The 4,884-nt window shown below is 47.8% G+C and overlaps 3 non-coding genes across 3 annotated transcripts; all 3 read right to left on the reverse strand.

Annotated features, from left to right (window-relative positions):
• Nucleotides 1–1,408: 1,408 nt before the first annotated feature.
• Nucleotides 1,409–1,483, reverse strand: Trnal-caa (transfer RNA leucine (anticodon CAA)). Its single transcript has one exon. It is a non-coding gene; the product is annotated as a tRNA-Leu (tRNA).
• A 226-nt stretch (nucleotides 1,484–1,709) lies between these two features.
• Trnal-caa (transfer RNA leucine (anticodon CAA)) lies at nucleotides 1,710–1,784 on the reverse strand. Its single transcript has one exon. It is a non-coding gene; the product is annotated as a tRNA-Leu (tRNA).
• Nucleotides 1,785–2,010: 226 nt separating this feature from the next.
• Trnal-caa (transfer RNA leucine (anticodon CAA)) lies at nucleotides 2,011–2,085 on the reverse strand. The gene has a single exon. It is a non-coding gene; the product is annotated as a tRNA-Leu (tRNA).
• Between the last annotated feature and the right edge of the window lie 2,799 nt (nucleotides 2,086–4,884).

Here is a 4,884-nt window from a genome sequence, read left to right on the forward strand (position 1 = left end):
TTTTTACAGTGTACATGTGAGTTTACAACACGGGAAATAATCCGGTGGTGAAAGTTTCAAACACAAGGTGGGGCATCAAATGTGTTACCAATTGTTTCTTTCACAATTTACGACGCACATTAGATATCCCGCTGGGATCTCTACAGCAGTACCAGCAGAGCATGGAAAAACAAATGAGTTACGAAATGACGTGTAATTCACGATACTGCCGCTAGGAGACTAGTAAGCAGCAATGGCTGACAATGGAAGACTGACGACACAGCAACGATCGGCAATTATGTTACTTTTTCATGAAACGAAAAGCCTTGTTGTGACTCAGAGGCGTTTTCGACGACAGTTTAACACACGATGTATCCCTTGCAAGATGACCATACACAAGTTGTACGATAAATTTGTACAGGAAGGAACAGTTTGTTCGCCGGAGAATATTGAAGAGGTACAGAGAAGTCCCGGGAAATCGTGTAGAAAGGCAGAAGTGCAACTGGGAATATCGAGACACTCTGTTCAACGCATTATTAAAAGTGACCTCCATATGTACCCATACAAGATGACCTGTCCACAGAAGCTCACTGAAGAACATAAGCAGCAGAGACTACTGTTTGCTCAGTGGGCGGAGGATAGGGAAGAAACTCTGAACAACGTTTGGTTTTCAGACGAAGCGCATTTTCATTTAGACGGTGTGATTAACAAACAAATTCTACGCTCTTGGGCCATTGAAAACCCACAAGTGCTTCGTGAACGACATTATCCTCCGGGGCTTACAGCGTGGGCAGCAATTTCCAGTCACGGACTTATTTGATCCTTTTTCTTTGAAGAAACTGTGAACAGCGAGCGTTATTTGAGCATGCTTCATTCCACAGCTTCTTGCTACTGCCTTGCCCTTCAACACGCAGTGGTTCATCCAAGATGGAGCAAGGCCACATACTGCAAACACTGTGTTGGAGTTTTTACACGAGCATTTCGACATGCGGATCATTTCACTCAGGTTTCCCGGTCGCTTCAATGACGGCCAAAATTGGCCCCCCATACTTCAGACCTCAATCCATGTGACTTTTTTCTTTGGGGTACCTAAAGGAACAGATTTTCCCGAAACGTCCACGTGATTTAATGGAGCTCAGAAGACTTATTCTTCAAGCTTGCAGTGAAATTACGGAAGTCATGTGCCGTAGGGTAAACACTAACTTCAGTGTTCGTTTGAGGGAAGTTAGGAAACGAAATGGGGGACATATCGAGTATGTGCTGAGTTAGAACAAATCTCCATGGACGGCTCTTCATTGTAGTATATGTTCCTTTCAGATTGTATTGACAATAAAGTTTATATTCAAAAACAAAATTGTAACAAGAATCAAATTTTCACTCTACAGTGGAGTGTGCGTCGATATGAAACTTCCTGGCAGATTAAAACTGTGTGCCGGACCGAGACTCGAACTCGGGACCTTTGCCTTTTGCGGGCAAGTGCTCTACCAACTGAGCTACCCAAGCACGACTCATGCCCCGTCCTCACAGCTTTACTTCTGCCAGTATTTCGTCTCCTACCTTCCAAACTTTACAGAAGCTCTCCTGCGAACCTTGCAGAACTAGCACTCCTGAAAGAAAGGATACTGCAGAGACATGGCTTAGCCACAGCCTGGGGGATGTTTCTAGAATGAAATTTTCACTCTACAGCGGAGTGTGCGCCGATATGAAACTTCCTGGCAGATTAAAACTGTGTGCCGGACCGAGACTCGAACTCGGGACCTTTGCCTTTTGCGGGCAAGTGCTCTACCAACTGAGCTACCCAAGCACGACTCATGCCCCGTCCTCACAGCTTTACTTCTGCCAGTATTTCGTCTCCTACCTTCCAAACTTTACAGAAGCTCTCCTGCGAACCTTGCAGAACTAGCACTCCTGAAAGAAAGGATATTGCAGAGACATGGCTTAGCCACAGCCTGGGGGATGTTTCTAGAATGAAATTTTCACTCTACAGCGGAGTGTGCGCCGATATGAAACTTCCTGGCAGATTAAAACTGTGTGCCGGACCGAGACTCGAACTCGGGACCTTTGCCTTTTGCGGGCAAGTGCTCTACCAACTGAGCTACCCAAGCACGACTCATGCCCCGTCCTCACAGCTTTACTTCTGCCAGTATTTCGTCTCCTACCTTCCAAACTTTACAGAAGCTCTCCTGCGAACCTTGCAGAACTAGCACTCCTGAAAGAAAGGATATTGCAGAGACATGGCTTAGCCACAGCCTGGGGGATGTTTCTAGAATGAAATTTTCACTCTACAGCGGAGTGTGCGCCGATATGAAACTTCCTGGCACACAGTTTTAATCTGGCAGGAAGTTTCAAAATGGTAACACATTTCGTGCGCCGCCCTGGATAACAGGCAATATTCAGTGCAGACCATACTCCATGTAGGAGACGAAATGCACTCTCCCAGAATTCCGCAGTTGTCTTTCGTACCCTTTACTCGTGACGCGACATTGACGCATGCCAATGGCCATGGAAGTCTCCAGATGATGCGAGTTGAGGCTGCAGTTAAGTGGGTGGGGGCGTGGCCGGCCGTCAGGCGGGCAGATTGCAGACAACAGAGCCGCGATTGCGTCGCGAGGCAGCTGCGAGAGTGCTCTTCTCTTCTTGCCAATTGACCCTCCTCGCCTCGCCACGCCTCCCCCCCCCGCCCCCCCCCCCCACCGCTTCGCGTCGCGACGCCGCGCCGTGCCTCCGCTGGCCGTGGAGGGCGGGGAGCGGCGACCGCGCTACGCGAGACGCGCTGTCTCCGGGCCCGGCCTTGGCGTCGGCCATACTGGCCTTCATGGTCCCCACCAGCCACAGCCACGAGTTCTCGGGGTGTTACGGCCGCGTCCATGCCTTTGCTAGACGTGTACTTCATTTCCACTGCTGTTCCGTGATTTTCATGTTGTATGTAATTCAGGTGCAGCTAGTGGTTTCCATTCTGGGGAAGGGGGTGAAATGTGTTGATCGGAACTAACCTAAACCTGAGGCTACTCTACACAAGAGTCTGTCACCACAGCGAAGATTTCAGGAGGGTGGGATGGGGGGTTTTGGGGTGTGGAAGGGGGGGGGGCGAAATATAAAACTCTAGCCAAACATTTACATTCTGTATCTTCTTTCAGTTTCACAATCAACTACTCAATTGCATCAATAGCTAACTCTAAGATAAAATCTATAGGTGGCGTATTATCCCCCAACGTCACATTTCCCTACAGTTTACCGAAAATATCTTAGTAAAAGTCACGTTTTGATTCCGGAGCGGGAAGGAGCGCCTGGTCCGCAGTACTAATCCGCCCGGCGGACTTGTGTCGAGGACCGGTGAGCCGGCCAGTCTGTGGATGGTTTTTAGGCGGTTTTCCATCTGCCTCGGTGAATGCGGGCTGTTTCCCCTTATTCCGCCTCAGCTACACTATGTCGGCGATTGTTGAACAAACAAGTTCTCCACGTACGCGTACACCACCATTACTCTGCCAAGCTAACATAGCGGTTACACTCGTCTGGTGTGAGACGTTCCTTAGGTGGAAGGGGGGGGGGGGGTCCACCGGGGGCTGAACCGCACAATAACCCTGGGTTCGGTGTGGGGCGGAGAAGGGGTGAAGTGGACTGCGGTAATCATCGTGGGGTTGTGGACCACTGCGGCTGCGGCGGGGACGGAGCCTCTCCGTCGTTTCTGGGCCCCTGTTAACATACAATACACATTTTGTAGATTTCCTTAATGCGGTGATTATTAGCTTCGTTGCATGCTTATAACTTTGCTATTTTCGTGTCTAAACTTCAGACGTTTAATGTTCTGTGCACTCAAACTGCGGTGTTTATGAATTCGGGTGACGAAACAGTGATGCTTCTATGAGGTCACGGATATTGTGCCGCGATTGGATGACATGAGAAACCTGAGCAAGCGCCATGAAATATACAGACCGTGTTTGTCGCATTTACACTTGTTCATTACAATTACATGCATTTTAAGTGCTATAACGCTCACAGCCACTCAGCTGCTGTGTACACTCTGTCAACAACTGCCATTACATGCTTGTCGCACTTCATATCGCTCTGCAATTTTACGCCCAAATATTTAATCTACGTGACTGTGTTAATCGCTACACTACATATGGAGTATTCAAACAATACGGGATTCTTTTTCCTTTTCATCTGCATTAATTTACATTTATCTATATTCAGAGTTAGCTGCCATTCTTTACACCAGCCACAAATCCTGTCCAAGTCATCTTGTATCCTCCTACAGTCACTCAACGACGACACCTTCCCGTACACCACAGCATCATCAGCAAACAGCCGCACATTGCTATCCATCCTATCCAAAAGATCATTTATGTAGATACAAAACAACAGCGGACCTAGTACACTTCCCTGGGGCACTCCAGATGATATCCTCACGTCCGATGAACATCCACCATATTCCCAAAATATCGTAATAAAAGTCACGTTTTGGAGATTTCTTTAATGTGGTGTACGTTAGATTCGTTGCATGCTTATAATTTTGCTATTTTCATGTCTAAACTTCAGACGTTTAATGTTTTGTGCACTCAAACTCTGGTGTTTATCATTTCGCATGAAGAAACAGTGGTGCTTCTATGAGGTCACGGATCTTGTGCCGTGATTAGATGACATGAGCAACCTGAGCAAGCTCCATGATATACGCAGACCGGATTTGTCGTATTTACAAAATGGTTCAAATGGCTCTAAGCACTAAGGGACTTAACATCTGAGGTCATCAGCCCCCTTGACTTAGAACTACTTGAACGTAATTAACGTAAGGACATCACACACATCCATGCCCGGTGCAGGATTCGAACCTGCGACCGTAGCAGCAGCGCGGTTCCGGACCGGATTTGTCGTATTTACAAAATGGTTCAAATGGCTCTAAGCACT

This window comes from Schistocerca nitens, chromosome 6 (assembly GCF_023898315.1).
Source record: "Schistocerca nitens isolate TAMUIC-IGC-003100 chromosome 6, iqSchNite1.1, whole genome shotgun sequence".
NCBI classification, from domain to species: domain Eukaryota; kingdom Metazoa; phylum Arthropoda; class Insecta; order Orthoptera; family Acrididae; genus Schistocerca; species Schistocerca nitens.